The sequence below is a fragment of the Saccopteryx leptura genome, chromosome 6 (genome assembly GCF_036850995.1).
Source record: "Saccopteryx leptura isolate mSacLep1 chromosome 6, mSacLep1_pri_phased_curated, whole genome shotgun sequence".
Taxonomy (NCBI): domain Eukaryota; kingdom Metazoa; phylum Chordata; class Mammalia; order Chiroptera; family Emballonuridae; genus Saccopteryx; species Saccopteryx leptura.
In genome coordinates this window covers 129,392,621-129,416,690 of record NC_089508.1, presented here as the reverse complement: position 1 = coordinate 129,416,690, position 24,070 = coordinate 129,392,621, and the positions used below count along the sequence as shown (strand labels likewise).

The following is a 24,070-nucleotide window of genomic DNA, read 5'->3' as shown; positions in this document are numbered from 1 at the left end:
CAGACAGACAGACAGACACAGAGTCAGAGAGAGGGACAGATAGAGACAAATGGGAAAAGAGAGAGATGAGAAGCATCAATTCTTTGTTGCTGCACCTTAGTTGTCATTGATTGTTGTCTCACATATGCCTTGACTGGGGGACTCCAGCTGAGCCAGTGACCCCTTGCTCGAGCCAGCGACCTTGGACTCAAGCTGGTGAGCTTTGCTCAAACCAGATGAGCCCGCGCTCAAGCTGGTGACCTCGGGGTCTCAAACCTGGGGCCTCCACGTCCCAGTCCAACGCTCTATCCACTGCGCCACCACCTGGTCAGGCAATTTACTTTGAGATCTTTAAAAAAATAAATCACAGGTAGTTGGGGCTGACAGGAAACACAGAGCCCCTTACTGTTCAGAAAACAGCAAGACCCAAGGTCACACGATGAGAATGACGCAGTCCTGGTCTGAAACCGAATCCATAACCCAGCTTGCATGCTGCAAGGCCCACTGGGAAGTGGGGCCTGACCACTGCTGCCAGGAAGGGAGGCTATGGAGCTGGAGAGGCTGGGGAGATCAGAGGCAGGGCAGGAGGTGACAACCCAAACTGCTCAACCCAATCGCAATTTGATCAATGGCAACCAGGTGTGTGACAGTGGGAGCGGCTGCTGGAACCGTAGCTCCCCTAAGCCCCATCACTCAGTGACACAGTAATGAAGTGGACGTTGCTGGGAAACGCTATGAGGCTCCAGAGAGCTCCGTCTCATCCCACTGGATTATAATCCTATTGTTGGCACTCCTGGGACTTGTTCATCTCCTCTGACCCCAGCTCTGGAGTGGAAACCTGCCAGGAATAGTAGTAGGAGGTTGGGGTGCTGGCTGGTGAGAGGCAGCCTGACCCAGCCCAAGGGCTGGCAGAGAGAGCAGGCAGGATGGGACAAACTGACTCCTCTAGGGTGCCACCAGCCATGGATCTCTGGGGGTAACCCTTCTCCCTGAGCTCCAACTTCAGTGTCCACTGAGGCTTTCACCATGCAGTTGGCTCTGACATGGGGGGAAGGAGGGAGGAGAAACTGGGGTCAGGTCCTGGAGTGCTTGGGGCATGGTCCTCACCTGTCAAAAAGTTAACAAACAGCCCTGGCCGGTTGGCTCAGCGGTAGAGCGTCGGCCTAGCGTGCGGAGGACCCGGGTTTGATTCCCGGCCAGGGCACACAGGAGAAGCGCCCATTTGCTTCTCCACCCCTCCGCCGCACTTTCCTCTCTGTCTCTCTCTTCCCCTCCCGCAGCCAAGGCTCCATTGGAGCAAAGATGGCCCGGGCGCTGGGGATGGCTCTGTGGCCTCTGCCCCAGGCGCTAGAGTGGCTCTGGTCGCAATATGGCGACGCCCCGGAGGGGCAGAGCATCGCCCCCTGGTGGGCAGAGCATCGCCCCTGGTGGGCGTGCCGGGTGGATCCCGGTCGGGCGCATGCGGGAGTCTGTCTGACTGTCTCTCCCCGTTTCCAGCTTCAGAAAAATGAAAAAAAAAAAAAAAAAAAAAGTTAACAAACAGACCCTGACCAGTTGGCTCAGTGGATAGAGCGTCAACCCAGTGTATGGACATCCTGGGTTCAATCCCCAGTCAGGGCACACATGAGAAGCAACCATCTGCTTCTTTCCCTTTTCTCTCTCTCTTCCTCTCTTATAGCCAGTGGCTTAATCGGTTCAAGCGTGGACCCCAGACAGGGGTTGCAGGGTGGATCCCAGTCGGGGCGCATGCAGGAGTCTCACTATCTCCCCTCCTCTCATTAAAAAAAAAAAGTTAACAAACAGCAGAGATTGTTTAGCACAGCTGTGGATACTCAGAAAACAGAAAGGGCCCTTTGGGTTTCAGAGGAAAAGAAAAGCTTCCTAAAGTAGGTGGGGCTGCGTGGTCCGGAAGGTGAGAATGCCATTCCTGAGCCAGTGCCACAGCATCTCCCCTCCCCCAGCCCTCCACACTTGGATCGGAGAGCGTTCAGAGTATCAGGTGCCCCCCATCACTCTATGTGACACTCTCCCCAGCACACCAGTGCTTCCCAGGAAAAGTCAGTGTCCCCTCACATGATAATACTATTCAGGAATAAACAGAAATGCAGTCCTGAGATGTGTTACCACATGGGTGAAACTTGAAATCATTGTGCTATGTGAAACAAGCCAGGCACAATAGGATAAATGGTGTGTGATTCTACTTATACACAGTGCCTAGAGCAGGCAAGTTCGTGGGGACAGAGAGCCGAATGGTGGTTGCCAGGGCTAGGGGCCAGGGGATTGTGGGAGAAGGGGAGTTATTAATAAAAAAGAGTTTCTATTTGGGAAGATGAAAAAATTTTTGTAATAGACCGTGGTGATGATTCATTCTATAAGAGTCTGAATGTACTTAGTGCCACTGAATGAATGTACACTTAAAAATGGTTAAAACAGCCTGACCAGGCAGTGGTGCAGTGGATAGAGCATCGTCCTGGGATGCCGAGGACCCAGGTTCGAGACCCCGAGGTCGCCAGCTTGAGCGTGGGCTCATCTGGTTTGAGCAAAAGCTCACCAGCTTGGACCCAAGGTCACTGGCTCGAGCAAGGGGTTACTTGGTCTGCTTAAGGCCCACGGTCAAGGCACATATGTGAAAGCAATCAATGAACAACTTAAGTGTCGCAATGTGCAACAAAAAACTAATGATTGATGCTTCTCATCTCTCTGTTCCTGTCTGTCTGTCCCTGTCTATTCCCCTCTCTCACTCTCTCTCTGTCTCTGTAAAAAAAAAAAAATAATAATAATAATAATAATAATAATAAAAACTTTATAAAAAAAATGGTTAAAACAGCCTGACCTATGGTGGCGCAATGGGATAAAGCGTCGACCTGAAACGCTGAGGTTGCCCATTCAAAACTCTGGGCTTGCCTGGTCAAGGCACATATGGGAGTAGATGCTGCCTGCTCCTCCTCCTCCTTCTCTCTCTCTCTCTCTCTCTCTTTCTCTTCCCCTGCCTCTCTCTCTCTCTCTCTCCTCTCTAAAAATGAAATAAAGTCTTTAAATAAATAAATAAACAAACAAATAAACATGGTTAAAACAGTAATATTTGTCTTCTATATGTTTTACTACAATAAAAAAAAAAGTCATGTGTTGCCATGTGAGGTCCCCACCACCTCTCCCTGACTTCAGGAGAGCATGCACCTAGAACGAGGGGGAAACTAGTCTTGCTGAGCTCAGTCAATGCCCCAAAAAGCATCGAACTTACTCCCTGAATGGCTCTCTGTCTAAGCCACTGTAACTGCCCTCTGCTTCTTGTGGGCATTGTGCCCTGTCATGTCTCTGAACCTTTGCACATGCTATTCCTTTGGCCTTGAGTTGCAGCTTCCCCTTTCCTTCCTGGTGCCACCCTCTTTATGACTCCTCCCCTGCCATGCTCACTCCAGAAGCAGTTAGATCCCCCCTCTGAGCATCACGCCTGCATCAAGATACCTGTGCTGACATGTGCTGAGAGGTGGTGGGTGCATGAGAGGAAACTACCCTCCTGAAGGGGGGATGGACCAGGTGGCCCAAGACATCACTACAAAGACTCTAGGGCCCCTTCCCCCGGGCATTCTTGTTGAAACCAATGATAGCAAGACACATCACAGGTCAGAGATAGAATCTGGGTGACCTTCCCAACATTACTGATATGACTGTCAGCTACGGCTCAAAAGCAGTTGCGGGCATGGCTATGACATTAGGGTCAAGCTCAAGATTGACTTAACCAGAAACAGAGGGAAAAAAAGAATAAAAAAATAAGGACTTGAAAAAAATCAAAAGAGCAGCTAAAACCTGTATCTAGCCCATCTCTCCAGGGGAACCTTTACGTGGTTCTAACGAGAAGGGCTGGAAACAGCATATGAGCTTAGGAATTTTATGATCCATAGAAATGATAACCCAGCAATCAAGACCTTGGTTCCTGCCTTCACCCAGGATTGAAGATGCTGAATGTTCATAAATAAAACCAACTTTGATAGACACATACATCCATAAAGAGACAGAGAGACACAGAAACAAATATATGACTAAAAACATTTAGATTTTTTTTTAAAATCCTTGCAAAGTCACGATGAGACCCTCACACCCACGCATGTAGACTTCAGCAAGTATGGTACTGCATCGAAGTCCCTACCTTCTCATCAGACCATGAGTACCTTGTGGGCAGGTTCCTTTATTTGCGGTCCCAGCCCAACAGAGCAGGCACAGGGAAAGCAAGCAACTGTTGGCTCTGTAACTTAACGAGTTTTTTCCCTGGTTCGATAGCCAAAGCTCAATAGGAATTGGAAAAAAAAGGGAGAAAAGACCCAGAGGCTGCCAGCTTGTCCTTGGCTGTGAGGTGGCCCTATCTTCTGCTGCAATCCCTTGGGGACACAGAGCCACTGCGCACAGCAGAGCTTGTCTGTGCACTCATTAGTGGGGAGGCGACAGCAGGAAGGTCATCTCCGTGTCTGACAAGCCAGATGCTGGGCTCTGGGGCAGTGATGGCTGCAGTGGGAGCTGTCCAGAACTCTGTGTGATGGAAGAGGATCTGTCCACAGTTTGCAATGGTGAAATCCTAGTGACATTTCAAGAAGAGACTGTTCACAACAGTGTTCACATGGCAAAAAAAAAAAAAAAAAAAAAAGACAACTAAAGTGTCCCACAAAAGGAAAGTGGGTTCAGGGGCCAGAGGCACCCTGCAGATGACTGGATGGCAAAGAGTGGGAGAGCCTGACCAGAGGCAGTGCAGTGAATAGAACATCGACTTGGGGACCCAGGTTTGAAACCCTGAGGTTGCTGGCTTAAGCACAGGGTCTCCAGCTTGAACGTGGGATTATAAACATGATTGCTGGCTTGAAGCCCAAAGGTCACTAGCTTGAGCCCAAGGTCGGTGGCTTGAGCAAGGGGTCACTGGCTCAGCTGGAGCCCCTCCCACCCCAGGTCAAGGCACATATGAGAAGCAATCAATAAACAACTAAGGTGCCACAATTATGAGTTGATATTTCTCATCTCTCTCCCTTACTGTCTGTCTGTCCCTGTCTCTCTTTCTCTCTCTCTCTCTCTCTCACACACACACACACCAAAAGAAAAAAAGAGAGAGAGACGGGAGAAACCAGTTCCATACCCCAGAGTGGCTGGGTCTTAGCAACACAATGGGGAGTGGTAAAGTTAATCTTGAAAGACTTCTCACAACATGATGCCCTGTTCATATGGTTCATCAATAACTAAAATCAAAGCCACTGTCTAGGCCCCACAGATATATGGTTGTGTAGCACTACCTGAGCTCAGCTAAACCCCCGGCTCCTCGCCCTTTCCAGGCTCATGCCCCCTGAAACTGAGGAAAGCCTGGGCCAGCGAAGTGTCACCAAAGTGCTGTGTCACTTTGGGGCAGACACATCTAAGAACTAAAGTTCATCGAAGGTGCTCAGCTCTTATTTTCCTCCCCCCCCCCCCGAAGCAAACCCCGGTTCTTAGTGCTGAATAACAGCTTCATCGTAAGCCAGCTGCTGCACCCTGACCTGCCAGCCCCAGAGTCTGCAAAGGGTGGAGGCCACCGGCCTGCACTGCTCATGCAGCAGGAGCAAGAAATAAACCCGTGTTTGGCTGAGCCACTGACATTTAGTGGGTCATTTATTACTGTGGCAGCAAACTAGTTTGTCCCGGCTGAAACAGTGATAGAACTTCATTTTAAAAGGCCAGGCTATTATAAACACGCAATCCAGTAATTACCTCTAGAGGGGAATAAGGAGCAACAGATACAGTTCAGGCTCTAGATCTAGAGAGGGGGGGTTCTGAGTTCTGATGAAGTCCCCATATCATTGTAAACGAAAAAGAAAGGCCATTGTAAACAAATTACTTCATTAATTAAAGCGGCCCTTTGCAAGGCCCAAAAAGTGAAAGTGTGTCTTTGAGTAGGGCTCATGATTCACCCAGTTCTGTGTACCGAAGTCCATTTAAAAAGGAAAAGAAAAAGTTAGGGAGTGTTGTTCCAATATGAGCTGGAAACTCAGCCACTGTACTTGCCCAGGGGTGTTGGGATCTCACCTTGTAGGCAAGGGACACACACAGAGGTGTGTGAGGGAGGGAAGGGGATGAACTCAAAAGTATAGGAGTTTTTTCCTAATTTTCTGAGACTTCATTCCTGATAGCCCCTCTTCCAGCCACTCCCTCCCCCCAATTGTCACTGGAGCCTGCTGGGGGTGGGGGTGGGGACACAGGAGCATCTCAGTGCCTTTGTTCTTGGCAGCTTGTCAATCCTGCTCCCAAAACCTTATTGCAATAAATTTGCATGAAGTGGTTTCCTCCTGGCCACTGCGCCCTCTCTGTCCCCACCCCAAGGTCACAGTAGGCTCCTGCTAGGCTCTGTGACCTTGCAGACTTCTGGGCCACACCAAGCACCCCTTTGATGATGTCATTATTTACCAGGAAGAGTTCTGCTTTTTCTGTACCAGGGCATCACATAACTTTTCTCCCTCCACCTCAACACTAGAAGTCATTGCACTCAAAGAGAAACCACTGGGGAGTTCCCGGGAGGAGAGGATGTGGTGGGATTTGCAACTCGAAAGCTGCTCTAGTTACGGGTGAGGGACAAGGGTGGAGGCAGGGAGACCTTAAAGATTGGGGTGGGGTGCGAGAGGGTGTCGGAGGCCTCTGGGATCGAGAGTCAGAGGGGCAAAACCTGACTGCCCATCTCACTGGAGCAGGCTTGCCACCCCAGCCCAGCTCAGGCCTCCACCACCCCTGCCAGCACCTCGGGCACTCCAGGTCAGGGCATGGAGAAGGAAGGAACATCAGAACAAATGGCTGCAGGTGGCCTGGAGGCCTCAGGGCCCGGAAGCAGTGTGAGGATGGGAACAGCCATTTATCTTTGGACTTTTAAAACTATTTGCTTCTGACCTGTGGTGGTGCAGTGGATAAAGCATCAACCTGGCATACTGAGGTCACCAGTTCAAAATCCTGGGCTTGCCTGATCATATGGGAGTTAATGCTTTCTGCTCCTCCTCCCACTTCTCTCTCTCTCTAAAAATGAATAAATAAAATCTAAAAATATTATTTTAAAAATATTTGCATCTGGCCCTGGCTGGTTGGCTCAGCGGTAGAGCGTCGGCCTGGCGTGCAGGAGTCCCGGGTTCGATTTCCAGCCAGGGCACACAGGAGAGGCGCCCATTTGCTTCTCCACCCCTCCCCCTCTCCTTCCTCTCTGTCTCTCTTTTCCTCTCCTGCAACGAGGCTCCATTGGAGCAAAGATGGCCCGGGCGCTGGGGATGGCTCTGTGGCCTCTGCCTCAGGCGCTAGAATGGCTCTGGACGCAACAGAGCGACACCCCAGAGGGGCAAAGCATCGCCTTCTGGTGGGCATGCCGGGTGGATCCTGGTCGGGCGCATGCGGGAGTCTGACTGCCTCCCCGTTTACAGCTTCGGAAAAATGGGGAAAAAAAATATTTGCATCTATCAATTTGACCTCAAAACTTAAGAACAATAACAAAAAGCACATGAAAGTGGGATGGCTCAGTCATGTCCTTACACGGGTGAGCTTTAGGGAGTAACAATCTGAAACCCTGTGTGCTGAGATGGGTGTTTGAGTGCAGATCTCTTCTGAAAAGGGCTCTAAAGGTTGTATCGAGTTCTCAAAAGAGCCCGTTACTTGTTAATAATTAAAATTTACATAACACTCCACATCAGGTTCCACACTAATTTAATCCTCCTTTAAAGACATCATACATATTCATTCAATCTCATAATAACCTGTTATAAAGTAGTATACTTTAATCTGTGGGTTACATAGAGTCACCAAGGCAGGATACAGAAGAAATTTTGAGGAGTTTATTAATTAGCCAGCTAGCTACATGGGCACAGTCCCAAATCACGTAGAAAGTCCCTACAATTCTGAGCCTGCTTTTATAGACCAAATCACATACCGGTTAGGGTGGGTAAGGAGGGGCTTGTGATCCCTTTGTCTAGAGGTATACTTACTCTCATGTCTTTAGGGTAAGTCCCCAAGTATAGGAATTTATTTATTTATTTATTTTTATTTTTATTTTTTTACAGAGACAGAGAGAGAGTCAGAGAGAGGGATAGTTAGGGACAGACAGACAGGAACAGAGAGAGATGAGAAGCATCCATCATTAGTTTTTCGCTGTGAGACCTTAGTTGTTCATTGATTGCTTTCTCATATGTGCTTGACTGTGGGCCTTCAGCAGACCGAGTGACCCTCAAGCCAGAGACCTTGGGTCCAAGCTGGTGAGCTTTGCTCAAACAAGATGAGCCCACACTCAAGCTGGCGACCTCGGGGTCTTGAACCTGGGTCTTCCACATCCCAGTCCGACACCCTATCCACTGCACCACAGCCTGGTCAGACAGGAATTGTTGATTAAGGTACGTAAATATTGTTTTCTAAGGTTTTCAGATAAATTCTATCTTCTTTGCTCTGTGTGGCAAGTGGTCCCAGGCACCCTTTCAGATAATTCTAGGAATCAGCTAAACTATGACTAGATGACCCAGCTGCCCTTGTAAGCCAGGAAGTTCCTGCATTCTTCTCTCTCCCTTCTCCACAGAAAGGAGGGGTAAGAGGCCTAACTTTTCCTCTTTAAAATGGCGTTGCTAATGCTAAATTTTACAGTTCCCTGGCACCTATCACAAACACTGTAAGAGACACTGCATTGTCATCCCATTCTACAGATGTAGGGACCAAGGAACAGGGAAGGTAAGCAAGTGGCTGAAACGGGCTCAGTGTCAGCCATAGACCTGGATGTGGTCTGTTCCAACACCAAATTTGCCTCCAGATATAAGTAACACCCCCCCCCCCAGGCACCAGAGGGTTCACCCCAGGTCTTGCAGAAGGACAATGCTGGCCCATGAGATATGTGGACTTCCCTACACCCAGACCTTTTCGCACCTGTCACCTTGGGTGTAACAGGAAACCTGTTCTCCTCATTGTCAACCCTGCCCATAGCAGCGAATGTGGTTTTATCATCTCAGAAGTGAGCAATGGGGAGGAGAGACTTCCCATCCACCAGCACTGCAGCTTCCTCAACAACCAGGCTCGAAGTGCCCAGGAAGGAGTGCCCTGGCTGCCCTCCTGAGTCAAACCTGCCCTGTGTACAGAGCAGGAGTCAAGCAGACACTTTGGACACTGTTGACAATCCAATATGGAGTCATTATCAGCCATGACATTATGTCAAGTGCTGTGTCCAAACTGAGGTCATGGGGCCCTGGCTGGGTAGTTCAGTTGGTTAGAGCAGTTGTCCCCAACCCCCGGGCCGTGGACTGGTACCGGTTCGTGGGCCATTTGGTACCGGTCCACAGAGAAAGAATAAATAACTTACATTATTTCCATTTTATTTATATTTAAGTCTGAACGATGTTTTATTTTTTAAAAATGACCAGATTCCCTCTGTTATATCCATCTAAGACTCACTCTTGACGCTTGTCTCAGTCACGTGATACATTTATCCGTCCCACCCTAAAGGCCGGTCTGTGAAAATATTTTCTGACATTAAACCAGTCCATGGCCCAAAAAAGGTTGGAGACCACTGGTATCATCTTGACACACCAAGGTTGCAGGTTCAATCCTAGTCAGGGCACATACAAGAATCAACCAATAAATGCATAAATAAGTAGAATAACAAGTCGATGTTTCTCTCTGTCTCTCTAAAATCAATAATTTAAAAATAAATAAAAAGAACGACGTTAATGGGGTGTAACATTAACACACTTAGGACGGGCCCAAAATCCTCAAAACCACAAGTCTGGACACTTGGATAAGGATTCCGATATAAGTGGGACCTCCATCCCCAGTGGGCTATAAGAACTCAGAGCTCTGACCACCCCACCCCCGAGCTGGGCTGTACCACGCATCATACCCAGAGCCCTGCCAGACTTCTACTGTACACATGCCAACATGGCAGCCGCCTAGCTTGAGACCAACGTCCACCTCTCTAACCTGTAAATGCCACCAGTGAGCAAGACTTCACGCCGGACACGTGCTCTGCTCGCTTTTACTGCATAAGCTCCCCTTTTTGTGTGCGACCCATGTGTGATGCTATCAACCTTGGGAGGGGGTCTCCCCTGAAAAACCTGGCATTCATGGAAAGACACAACATGTGTGAGTGATTCCTTTCGAGGACGCTCCCTTGCTCACCACAGCTAAAGTGACTCTGTTGGTCAAATAAGTTTTAAATATGATATATATGTTTGCTCACTTATAGTTTGTATTGGGTGTGGGGGACAGGCTGTAAGCAGGCTGGGTCGTTATAGCCTAAGGCCTAGTTTTAAGGCTAAGCTTTTCCCCACACCCTTGAATGATTGCATGATATGGGGTGGTGCAGTCTCATGAGGACTCCCATTATGCCTCAGATAAGTGACTTTGTATGAGAGACTTCCTTATTTGTATATTGGATTAAAGGTTTGGATTTCTACAGTATAAAATGGGGGCAGACCAGGAGCTTTGCTCTCTCTTGGTTCCTGAGATTAGCATTAGAGAGGAGAGCAGAGAAAGGAGAGCGGAGAAAGGCCACGTGGAGGAGAGAAGAAGCAGCCAAGATGGCGGAGTGCTGAGGGAGAAGCCAGTTTGTGTAGAGAGAAGGAGATGGGGAACAGAGGTGAATAAGGCTAATGGGCTAGAAACCTTTGATTCTAGGAAACCTGGATAAGTCAGTAGCTTTGTGAGCATTGAATGAATGGGTTTTGGAGCCCAGTGTGTGTTTTTACTTGCTCATCAGGTGCAAGCTAGGATTAAAGATGATGGCTGTAAAGTCATTAGGCACAGCCTCCGTCACAGCCACTTGGCCCATGCAGGTTCGCATTGGATTTGGACAGATAGTAATGAAACAACGGAGCCAAGAACTGGTGGGCCATCATCTTTAATCCTAGCTTGCACCCGGCGGCAAGTAAAAACACACACTGGGCTCCAAAACCCACTCATTCAGTGCTCACAAAGCTACTGACTTATCCAAGTTTCCTAGAATCAAAGGTTTCTAGCCTTATTCACCTCTGTTCCCCATCTCCCTTTCTCTGCTTTAACTCTGCACAAACTGGCTTCTCCTCTCCTCTCCTCTTCTCCACATGGCCTTTCTCTGCTCTCCTCTCTAATGCTCATCTCAGGAACCGAGAGAGCAAGCTTCTGGTCTGCCCTATTTTATAGTGTAAAAATCCAAACCTTTAATCCAATATACAAATAAGGAAGTCTCTCATACAAAGTCACTTATCTGAGGCATAATGGGATACCTTATGAGAGTGCACCATCCACATCATGCAACAGTCAAGGTTGTGGGGAAAAGCTTAGTCTTAAAACTAAGCCTTAGGCTATAACGACCCGGCCTGCTTACAGCCTGTCCCCCACACACAGTGCAAACTATAAGCGAGCAAACATATATATCAATTTACAAACTTATTTGACCAACAGTGACCCACCAGTTCTTGGCTCCATTGTTTCATTATCAACTGTCCGAATCAAATGCAAACCTGCACAGGCCAGGCGGCTGTGATGGTGGCTGTGCCTACTGGCTTTACAGACTCCATATTGGATTGTCCAATATGTCTGAACAGCCCACCCTGTCCTTCTCTGTACACTCAGGTTCCAGCACCAGCCCAGAACCGGGCTATTTTTAGCAGGCTGCCCACAACATTACACTGGCTCACAAGTGCCGATGAGGCCGTCCCACACCATTCAGTGTGACTGCCCCACACCATTCTCAGCTTTTACCTCTGACAGGGAGGGATTCTCACACCCAGCATGCTTCGATTACCAGGGTGATCTGAGCAGCTGCCTCAAGTCTCCTGGTCTGCTGAGACTACTGATGGGTGACAGGAGGGGAGGCTGGGGGCAGTCCTTCTCCCCACCTCTCTGCAGCCCTACCACGTCATTCCTCAGGAAAGCCTGGAGGCCAGAGGGTAGAGCAAAAAGGAGGCTTCCTTGACTTGACTTGCATAATGTACCTGGTGCTTCATGGGCTGTGAGGAAATTCTGGAAGCTCCACATTCCTCAGCCCATAGCAGACATTAACGCCCTGGAGAGGGGTGGGTCAGGTGTAGGTTAGTTAACCCAGTATAGAAGAACTCTGAAGAGTGGCACACTCTCCTTGCCACAGCCACAGGGGATCAGAAATATGAATGTCTTCAGGGGACTCAGCCTATCAGGAGTGCAGTCATCTGCTTTGCATGCAAATGGTTCATGCTGATCTTCAGTCCCACTGAGGGAGATACACGCACTGCATGGATAGGGCTTTTAGTTTTTTTGTTTGGGGTTGTTGTTGTTTTTTGTGAGAACTTTAAAACTCAAAAATCTGTTGTGAAAATCTTCCAGGTTTTCAGTGTTGGCAACCCAGACAACTTTTAAAAGAATGTGTATGGTTTCAACAAGACACATCTTGATGCAGGCGCTCACAGTGTGGCCCAGCTTGCCAGCGCCTGCTCTGCCACATGCTGTGATGTACCCCTGTTGGTCAAATAAGTTTGTAAATATGATGTATATGTTTGTTCGCTTTGGGTGTGGGAGACAGGCTGTGAGCAGTCAGGGTCGTTATAGCCTAAGGCTTAGTTTTGAGACTCAGCCTTTCCCTCCCTTCTAATTCTAAGTTTTCTCAAATCTAAGCTTTACCCCACACCCTTGACTGTTGCATGATGTGGCGTGGTGCACTCTTACGAGGAACCCCATTTATAACTCAGAAAAGTGGCTTTGTATCAGAGACTTCCTTATGTGTATGTTGGCTTAAAGGCTTTAATTTTCTACACTATAAAATGAGATAGACAGGAGAAGACAAGATGGTGCTGGAGTAGGCGGACGTGCCAACGTCCACCTCCCAGAACCAAAGTGGATTACAAACTAATTTTAAGAACTATCATCTGGAAAAACCAACTTTGGACTAAACTAAGAGGACTCTTCAACCAAGGAACACTGAAGAAGCCACACCGAGACTGGTAGAAAAAGCGGAATCGCGGAGAGGGCTGCCCAGCTCCCCGGAGCTAACAGCAGCTGGGAGAGACTCGCGTGGCGGGAAGTGAGTTTAGTGGAGAGGGGAGGGTCCTGAGTCCCAGGAACAAAGCCCCAGCCTGCAGCCCCAGAGCCTAGAAGAGGTGTGTGGATAGTATTTAGCTGGAAACAAGTCAGGATACTGTTTGTGAGAAAGAGACTGATTTCTCAGACCCAGGATTCTTCTTAAAGGGACCGCGCAGAAAACCTCTCTCAAAACCACTCACCCGGGGCTCCAGGGGACAGGGAGAGAGAAGAGTACCATAATAGCAGGAAGAGAGTGTAATCTAGGTGTTGGGCAGATAAAATATATTATGCTCACTTTGTTAAAGATGTTGCTGCCCACGTGGAGGCCATTGCCCAGGTGATATTAATGTGTGGCTCTGTGGGCTGTGGGCAGGCAGAATCCTTGTAGCCTGGGGCTTGGTTTTGGGATTAAGCCTTTCCCACCCTTTTTGATGTGAGGTGGTACAATCTCATCTTGACTCAGATAAGTGACTTTGTATTAGAGACTTCCCTATTTTGTATATTGGATTAAAGGTTTGGATTTCTACACTATAAAATAGAGGCAGAATGGGAGCTTACTCTCTTGGTTCCTGAGATTAACATTAGAGGAGACAGCAGACAGGAGAGCAGAAAGAGGCCATATGGAGGAGGCCAGGGGAAGCAGCCAAGATGGCGGAGTGCTGAGTGAAAAGCCAGTTTGTGCAGAGTTTGTACAGGGAGAAGGAAGGAGATGGGGAACAGAGGAGAATAACTCTGGTGAGCTAGAAATCTTTGATTCTAGGAAACTCAGATAAGTCAGTAGCTTTGTGAGCACTGTATGTGAGTGGGTCTTGGAGCCCAGTGTGTGTTTTTACTTGCCCGCCGGGTGCAAGATAGGATTAAAGATGACAGCCCACCAGCTTTTTGCTCCATTGTTTCTTTACTGACTGTCTGAATCCAATGCAAACCAGCATGGGCCAGGCTGCTGTGATGGTGGCTGTAGTAGTGGCGGCCCTGGCCACTGGCTTTACACTAGGAGGCACAGGGAGAAACATTTTGGGAGACAGCCACCCTAACCCCTGGGATGAGTCACTCCCCAAATCTGAAGGGAATATTTCCCCTGGAAACAGCAATACTAGCAAAGGGAAGCAGGACACCAGCCAAACAAACTTCCCGCAGCACTCAGAGCTGAGTCACTTAGAAGGAGGGAGCTTTCAGGACTACAGTAGTGAGTGTTAGGGTCTTAGCTGTGGCACCCCCACCCACACGGCTGAGGGGTCGCCCAAGGGAGGCGGCGGTGGGATGTGAAAGCGCGGTTCTGTTGGCAAGGGCGGAAGCCGGCTGGTCACCACTTAGGCCCAGGTGTGAGCTGTCTTGCCCAGCTGGGGAGGAGGAGGCATGCAAAAGTGGTCAAGCCCAGCTGTGGGCCGCCTATAATCTACCCTGCCGGAGAAGGACGGGAACCCAGGAAGGGGTGGAGACCAGCCCTTGAGCAAGGGTGCAGAAGCACAGCCTTGCCCCGCCTGCAGAACCTAAGGCTTGTGGCCTGACTTGGGAGCTGGCTCCTCCTTCAGGGGTGGAGCAAAAAATCCAGAACAGGCAGAGTCCTGCTACTGAGCATGGGCATGCAGTCCTGCCTGGCCTGTGGAACCAAGGCTTGCAGCCGTCCCACGAGTGGGCTCCTCCTGCAAGGGTGAGGCAAAAGCCTGGAGAAAGGCGGAGACCCGCAGCTGAGCAAAGGTGCTCGCCACTGCCCTCAGGGCTGAGCATAATGCCACCCACGGGGCGAGGCAAAGGCCAAGGCCACCAAGGCTTGTGCACCTGAGCACGTGATCACAGCCACTCCCATGAAGGAAAGGCGGAAACCACAGCAACAGTCCCAGTGGGCAGGCACTGGCAACGCCCATACCCAAATGCCCTAGGCACCAACAGCAGAGGGGGGTGGCGGGCCTGCAGATAGACCATACCTAGGGAACAGAGGCCACACCCAGTGGACTCCAGTGTCCAAAACCTTCCTTTACACAGAGAAAATGAGAAGGCAGAGAAATGCAACACAAATGAATCAAGAGAAATCCCCAGAAAAGGACCTGAATGAGTCAGATATAACCAAATTACTGGATGCAGAGTTTAAAATGATGATTGTTAGGATGCTCAAAGATATTAGAACAACAATAGATGGTCATTACAAACACCTAAATAAAGAGATAGCAAATATAAAAAAGGACATTGAAATAATAAAAAAGAATCAGTCAGAAATGACAAATACAATATCAGAAATGAAGAACACAATGGAAGAAATTAAAAGCAGGATGGATAAAGCTGAGAATCAAATCAGCGAGTTAGAGGACAAGATAAATAAAGGCATAGAAGCAGAGCAGAAAAAAGAAAAGAGTCTCAAAAAGTCTGAGGAAACTCTAAGAGAGCTCTGTGATAACATAAAGAGAAATAACATCCGCATCATAGGGGTTCCTGAAGAAGAAGAAAAAGAACAAGGGATAGAGACTTTGTTCAATCATATCATAGCTGAAAACTTCCCTCAATTAAGGCAGGAAAACATCTCACATGTTCAAGAAGCAGAGAGAACTCCATTAAAGAGAAACCCAAAGAAATCAACACCAAGACACATCATAATTAAAATACCAAAGCTAAGTGATAAAGAGAAAATATTAAAAGCTACTAGAGAAAAAAAGACTATCACCTACAAAGGAGCCCCCATAAGGATGACTTTCGACTTCTCAACAGAAACACTTGAGACCAGAAGGGAATGGCAAGAAATATTCAAAGTAATGCAGAACAAGAGCCTACAACCAAGACTACTTTATCCAGCAAGGCTATCATTTAAAATTGAAGGAGAAATAAAAAGCTTCCCAGACAAAAAAAACTCAAGGAATTCACTACAACCAAACCAATGCTGCAAGAAATGCTAAGGGGCCTGTTGTAAACAGATCAAAGGAGAAAGAGAATAGAGCAAAAGAGGAATACAGTTTTAAAGAATAAAATGGCAATAAACAATTACATATCAATAATAACCTTAAATGTAAATGGATTAAATGATTCGATCAAAAGACATAGGGTAGCTGCGTGGATAAGAAAACATGACCCATACATATGCTGTCTACAAGAGACACACCTTAAAACAAAAGATGCACATAGACTGAAGATAAAAGGATGGAAAAAAATATTTCACACAAATGGAAATGAAAAAAACGCTGGGGTAGCAATACTTATATCAGACAAAATGGACTTTAAAACAAAGACTATAGTTAGAGATAAAGAAGGTCACTACATAATGATAAAGGGAGCAATCCAACAGGAAGATATAACCGTTATAAATATCTATGCACCTGATATAGGAGCACCTAAATATATAAAGCAGACTTTGATGGATTTAAAGGGCAAGATCAACAGCAATACTATAATAGTAGGGGATTTCAATACCCCACTAACATCACTAGATAGATCCTCAAGAAAGAAAATTAACAAAGAAATAGCAGACTTAAAGGACATACTAGATCAACTCGATTTAATAGATATCTTCAGAACCTTTCACCATAAAACAGCAGAATATACAATACATTCTTTTCAAGTGCTCATGGTACATTTTCTAGAATAGACCACATGTTAGGGCACAGAAGCGGTCTCAACAAATTTAAGAAGATTGAAATCATATCGAGCACTTTCTCTGATCACAATGGCATGAAACTAGAAATCAACCACAACAGAAAAACTGAAAAATACTCAAACACTTGGAAAGTAAATAGCATGTTATTAAATAACGAATGGGCCTGACCAGGTGGTGGCGCAGTGGATAGAGCATCGGACTGGGATGCGGAAGGACCCAGGTTCGAGACCCCGAGGTCGCCAGCTTGAGCGCGGGCTCATCTGGCTTGAGCAAAGAGCTCACCAGCTTGGACCCAAGGTCGCTGACTCCAGCAGGGGGTTACTCAGTCTGCTGAAGGCCCGTGGTCAAGGCACATGTGAGAAAGCAATCAATGAACAACTAAGAAGTCGCAACGCGCAACGAGAAACTGATGATTGATGCTTCTCATCTCTCTCCTTTCCTGTCTGTCTGTCCCTGTCTATCTCTGCCTCTGTAAAAAAAAAAAGAAGAAATTTAAAAATTCCTAGAAGTGAACGATAATGAGCATATATCAACTTAAAATTTATGGGACACAGCAAAAGCGGTCCTGAGAGGGAAGTTCAGAGCATTACAGGCATACCTCAAGAAGCTAGAAAAAGCTTAAATAAACAACTTGACCCTACATATAAAAGAACTAGAAAAAGAACAGCAAGTAAAGCCCAGAGCTAGTAGAAGGAAGAAAATAATAAAGATCAGGGCAGAATTAAATGACATAGAGGCTAAAGAAACAATACAGAGGATCAATGAGAGCAGGAGCTGGTTTGAAAAGGTAAACAAGATCCATGAACCTTTAACCAGACTCACCAAGAAAAAATGAGAGAGGACTCAAAAAATTAAATTAGAAATGAGAGTGGAGAAATATCAACTGACACAACAGAAATACAAAATATTGTAAGAAAATACTATGAAGAACTGTACGCCAAAAAACTAGACAACCTAGATGAAATGGACAAATTCCTTGTAACATATAATCTTCCAAAAATTAATCTGGAAGAATCAGAAAACCTAAACAGACCAATTAAAACAAATGAGATCGAAACAGTTATCAAAAAACTCCCAAAAAAGAAAAGTCCTGGGCCTGATGGCTTCACAAGTGAATTCTACCAAATATTCAAAGAAGAACTAACTCCTATCCTTCTCAAGCTATTTCAAAAAATTCAAGAGGAAGGAAGACTTCCAAGCTCCTTTTATGAGGCAAGCATAATTCTGATTCCAAAACCAGGCCAAGACAACACAAAGAAAGAAAATTATGGGCCAATATCCCTAATGAATTTAGATGCTAAAATCCTCAACAAAATATTAGCAAACCAGATCCAGCAATATATGAAAAAAATCATACACCATGATCAAGTGGGATTTATTCTTGGGAGACAAGGCTGGTATAATATTCGCAAATCAATCAATGTGATTCATCACATAAACAAAAAGAAGGAGAAAAACCACATGATAATTTCAATAGATGCAGAAAAAGCATTTGATAAAATCCAGCACCCATTCATGATCAAAACTCTCAGCAAAGTGGGAATACAGGGAACATACCTCAACATGATAAAAGCCATCTATGACAAACCCACAGCCAACGTCATACTCAATGGGCAAAAATTAAAAGCAATCCCCTTAAGATCAGGAACAAGGCAGGGGTGCCCCTTTTCACCACTCTTATTCAACAAAGTTCTGGAAGTCCTAGCCACAGCAATCAGACAAGAAAAAGAAATAAAAGGCATCCAAATTGGAAAAGAAGAAGTAAAACTATCATTATTTGCAGATGATATGATATTGTATATAGAAAACCCTAAAGTCTCAGTCAAAAAACTACTAGACCTGATAAATGAATTCAGCAAGGTGGCAGGATATAAAATTAATACTCAGAAATCAGAGGCATTTTTATACACTAACAATGAACTGTCAGAAAGAGAAATTAAGGAATCAATCCCCTTTACCATTGCAAACAAAAAAATAAAGTACCTAGGAATAAATTTAACCAGGGAGATTAAAGACTTGTACTCAAAAAATTATAAAACATTGATAAAAGAAATCAAGGAAGATACAAAGAAGTGGAAGCATATACCGTGCTCATGGTTAGGAAGAATAAACATCATTAAAATGTCTATATTACCCAAAGCAATTTATAAATTCAATGCAATACCGATTAAAATACCAATGACTTACTTCAAAGATATAGAACACATATTCCAAAAATTTATATGGAACCAAAAAAAAACCACGAATAGCCTCAGCAATCTTGAAAAGGAAGAATAAAGTGGGAGGTATCACACTTTCGGATATCAAGTTATATTATAAGACCATTGTACTCAAAACAGCCTGGTACTGGCATAAGAACAGGCATATAGATCAATGGAACAGAACAGAGAACCCAGAAATAAACCCACACTTTCATGGACAACTGATATTTGACAAAGGAGGTAAGAGCATACATTGGAGTAAAGACAGCCTCTTCAACAAATGGTGTTGGGAAAATTGGACAGCTACCTGCAAAAAAATGAAACTAGACCACCAACTTATACCATTCACAAAAATAAACTCAAAATAGATAAAAGACTTAAATGTAAGCTGTAAAACCATAAGCATCTTAGGAGAAAACATAGGCAGTAAGCTCTCTGACATCTCTCGCAGCAATATATTTGCCAATTTGTCTCCACAAGCAAGTGAAATAAAAGACAGGATAAACAAATGGGACTTTATCAAACTAAAAAGCTTCTGCACAGCTAAAGACAATAAGAATAGAATAAAAAGACAAACAACACAATGGCAGAATATATTTGACAAAATAAGGGGTTAATAACCAAAATTTATAAGGAACTTGTAAAACTCAGTACCAGGAAGACAAACAATTCAATCCAAAAATGGGCAAAAGAAATTAATAGACACTTCTCCAAAGAGGACATACAGAATGCCAGCCAATAGGCATATGAAAAAATGCTCAGCATCACTAATCGTTAGAGAAATGCAAATTAAATCCACAATGAGATATCACCTCACACCAGTCAGAATGGTGCTCATCAACAAAACAACACAGAATAAGTTCTGGCAAGGATGTGGAGAAAAGGGAACCCTCCTGCATTGCTGGTGGGAATGCAGACTGGTGCAGCCACTGTGGAAAACAGTATAGGAGATTCCTCAAGAAATTAAAAATCGAACTGCCTTTTGACCCAGTTATACCACTGTTAGGAATATACCCCAAGATCACCATAGCACTGTTTGAAAAGAAGAAATGCACCCCCATGTTTATGGCAGCATTGTTCACAATAGCGAAGATCTGGAAACAGCCCAAGTGTCCGTCAGTGGACGAGTGGATTAAAAGGCTTTGGTACATATATACTATGGAATACTACTCAGCCATAAGAAATGATGACATCGGATCATTTACAACAACATGGATGGACCTTGATAACATTATGCTGAGCGAAATAAGTAAATCAGAAAAAACTAAGAACTATATGATTCCATACATAGGTGGGACATAAAAATGAGACTCAGAGACATGGACAAGAGTGTGGGGGTTACGGGGTGGGGGGAAGGAGAGGGAGGGGGTTGGGGGAGGAGAGGGGCACAAAGAAAACCAGTTAGAAGGTGATAGAAGACAATTGGACTTTGGGTGATGTGAATGCAGCATAATCAAATGTCAAAATAACCTAGAGATATTTTCTCTGAACATATATGTACCCTGATTTATCAATGTCACCCCATTAAAATTAATTTTAAAAAAAAGAATTTGTCTCACGGCTAATTCAGGCAGTTAGAAGAATAGTATAAGGATGCTAATTTTGCTTCTCAGGCCACATCCTGCAAAAGGGGCCCCAAGAAAATTGGTTATTTGGCTCCTCTGATTTTGCCAACTGGATTTAAAAAAATAGGTCAGGAACACCCTGAAATGGAACTAACAATACATGGGCATAAATTTAGAGGACTTTTAGATACTGGAGCTGATATATCTGTTATTGCTAAGCTACATTGGCCTCTTTCCTGGCCCACTCATGCAGCAGCCACAGAATTACAAGGTATAGGGCAGAGTAAATCCCCTCAACAAAGTTCTAGTTTTTTACATTGGGAAGTTCTAGTTTTTACATTCTGGATTTTTTAAGTCTTATGTGCTCCCTGGATTGCCAGTTAATTTGTGGGGTAGAGATGTTTTGAAAAATATGGGAGCATTACTTGTCAGTCCTCACGGTTTAGTCAGTACTCAGATGCTTGATCAGGGATTTTTGCCCACTAAGGGAATAGGGAAAGAACAGCGAGAAATTCTCACCCCCATAGAAGTGGCACCCAATACCAGAAGGTGTGGATTAGGATATCAAAATTTAGCATAGGGGCCTTGGTAGCTCCTGCTACCCCAGTAAGGCATTGTGCAGACCCAATTACTTGGAAATTAGATAATCCTGTATGGGTAGACCAATGGCCCCTTTCTCAGGAGAAACTTAGGGCAGCTGCTCAATTGGTACAAGAGCAGCTACAGCTTGGGCACATTGAACCATCTTGGGCCCATGGAATACACTTCCATATTTTGATCCTTTCGCCTCCTGGATTATCAAGGGGCATAGGCAACCCTTATAGTTTATAGGTTTTGAGCCTCAAAATTATTGTTGTTTCTTTTTTCAAAGGATCAACAACAATGGCTCTGGGAAACTTCCACTAAATGGCAAATTGCTTTTGCAAATCAATGGACAACTTTATACTGAAACTGTCAACTTAAAATCAGCTCAAAGTCTAGAATTATATGCCATTATCATGGCTTTTCAGCATTTGCCATATTCCTCTTTTAATCTATATACAGACAGCAAATATTTACTTATGGTTGTTTTCACTATAAAGACTGCTGTCTTAGGGACAACTGCTGATGAACTGAAATAGTTCCTCCTTTTTCAAAGACTTGTATGTCAACATAGAGCTCCATGTTTTATAGGACATACTCAAGCTCACTCCATGCTCCCTGGAGCTTTAGCACAAGGGAATGCCTTTGTTGATCAAGCTATCCAAGAGAAAATTATTTGGAGCAACCATGACAGATCGAGCAATTCAGTCTCATACTATTCATCACCAGAACGCTGCAGCCCTATGTAAACAGTTTCAGCTTTCTCGGGAAGCAGCATGGCAGATTGGTAAATCCTGTCCAAGGGGTCCTATACTACAATCTGTCCCTTCATTTGGAGTTAACCCTCAAGGACTCCTACCAGGACAACTTTGGCAAATGGATGTTACTCATATACCTTCATTTGGCAAACAGTCCTATGTCCACGTTACAGTGGATACCTATTCTGGATTTATAGTAACCTCTGCCAGAACAGGAGAGGCTGCTAAGCATGTTATAGCTCATTGTCTGTATGCATTTTTCTATTATTGGATTTCCTAAACTGGTTAAAACTGACAATGCTCCTGCATATGTAGCAAAAGCATTTACTGTATTTTGTCCAATCTTTTGAAGTATGGGTATTTCTTAAAATCTTTAAAGTCAAGGTATTATTAAAGTGTACCCAGCAAATATTTTAAGGTCAATTTAAAAAAATTTAAAAGGGGAGAGTCATATCCTGGAACCCCTACGGGTCTACCATATCGTGTTTTTTACTAAAAAAATTTTAAATTTCTTTTGAATGCTGATGAACAGGAGACGCCAAATCTTTTTCTCCTGCAAATGTCTACCTTCTTTTATTTGATCCAGCTAATAACACTGTTTTGTCTTTTTCCAAATAGCTCCAGATATACGGAAAAGGTTTATATAGGCAGATGGGGATCCTCAAACCCCTCAGCGAGATCTTCTGAGCATGGCTTTTAAGGTACCAAGAGGCAGAAAAAGCCCAATAGAGATCAGGTGAACTACCAGCTTTTAGGATACACCCTTAAAGGCTCCAACACCCCAAAGGGGGTCTCATAGGATTCCATCTGGGTCCTGCTTCAATAGTGAATAGGAAGGTCATTGAGCTAAAGCCTGCCAGGCTTACATGCCTTTGTTGTGAGGAAGAAGGGATACTGGAAGGTAGGCTTCCCCCTCGCTCCTCTAAGGGAGGGTTCAGTCTCTTCCAGCCCTGCTCCAGCCACCTATGACCTAACCTTGCCCAGAATGCTGGGGTTTGCCACTGAAGGTTGAAGGTGCCCAGGGCCGTCGGCCCCATCTACAACAATGTGGATGAGCCTAGGGTATTTCTTTCAAGAAGCAGGTAAACTGATCTCATTTGCACAAGGGCCACTTAACTATGTCTTGCCTGAATAGTCAGGTTTTTTATTCTTCCCTTGAAGATCTCTGTTGTGGGTGTTGATAGTCCTATTTTCTGCTGCTTTGTTTAATATATAGTGTTTCCTTTATTCCTCCTACCTCAATGCCCCACTCATATTTCAGGCTGGGACCTACTCCTAATTTAGAGCTCTCTTTCCCCCTTTTGCCAACTTCTATTATGAATTTACCTTTGCCACCCATCTTAGTGTATCCCAAGGTTCTCTTTACCACGCTACAGTTGCAGAGCTCCAGGGAAAAGCAACCTGGTCTCATCTCTCCAGGCAGAGGAGAACAGAAGCTCCATCTCCACACATGCTGCAGATGGCTTTTCCAGTCTACCTGAATCATCACCAGCTCGAAGCAGCGGTCTTTGGGACTTGAACGTGAGCTGCAAAGTATAGAATTGTGACAATTTCAGTGCCATGCAGACTTTTCCTGGATGTAGACTTTTCCTGGACTCCTGCTCCTGTGACAGCTCCTAACGAACTGAACTGGGGTTGGGTTGCATTTGCAGGGATTTGGAATGGTGTTGGGGCCAACTTGTACTTGGTGAACATGTTAAGGACACTACTCTTTTATGGATTCTTGCTGTATTGGCCAAGAGTTTGCTTAAAGGCTTTAATCACTGTAAAAAAAAAAAAAAAGACTGGATAAAGAAGATGTGGCATATATACACTATGGTATACTACTTAGCCATAAGAAATGATGACATCGAATCATTTACAACAAAATGGTGGGATCTTGATAACATTATACGGAGTGAAATAAGTAAATCAGAAAAAAACAAGAACTGCATGATTCCATACATTGGTGGGACATAAAAATGAGACTAAGAGACATGAACAAGAGTATGATGGTTGGGGGGGGGGGAGGGAAGGAGGAAGAGGGGGAGGGGGAGGGGCACTAAGAAAACTAGATAGACGGTGACGGAGGACAATCTGACTTTGGGTGATGGGTATGCAACATAATTGAATGACAAGATAACCTGGACATGTTTTCTTTGAATATGTGTACCCTGATTTATTTATGTCACCCCATTAAAATTAATAAAAATTTATTTATAAAAAAAATGAGATAGACCAGGGGTTCTCACTCTCTCTCTTGGTTTCTGCTATCAGCATTGCAGACACCTCCCTGATCCCTTGCCCTCTATGGGAAAAGCAAGTTTTCTGCTTTTCTCTTGGCTTCTGTTGTGGCTTGCCTGTCTTGATGAGACACCAATAAACAGAATGGCCCACCATCCTCCGACTCCGCTGTTTCTTTATGGTCTGCCCAAA

General features: G+C 45.2%; 1 long non-coding RNA gene and 1 pseudogene across 1 annotated transcript in view; both read left to right on the top strand.

The window, feature by feature from the left end:
• Positions 1-24,070, top strand: part of LOC136376674 (uncharacterized) — a 285,392-nt gene that overhangs the window by 20,548 nt on the left and 240,774 nt on the right. The window lies entirely within an intron of this gene.
• The window catches only part of LOC136375973 (mitotic spindle assembly checkpoint protein MAD2A pseudogene), a 54,115-nt pseudogene that overhangs the window by 19,158 nt on the left and 10,887 nt on the right, over positions 1-24,070 (top strand).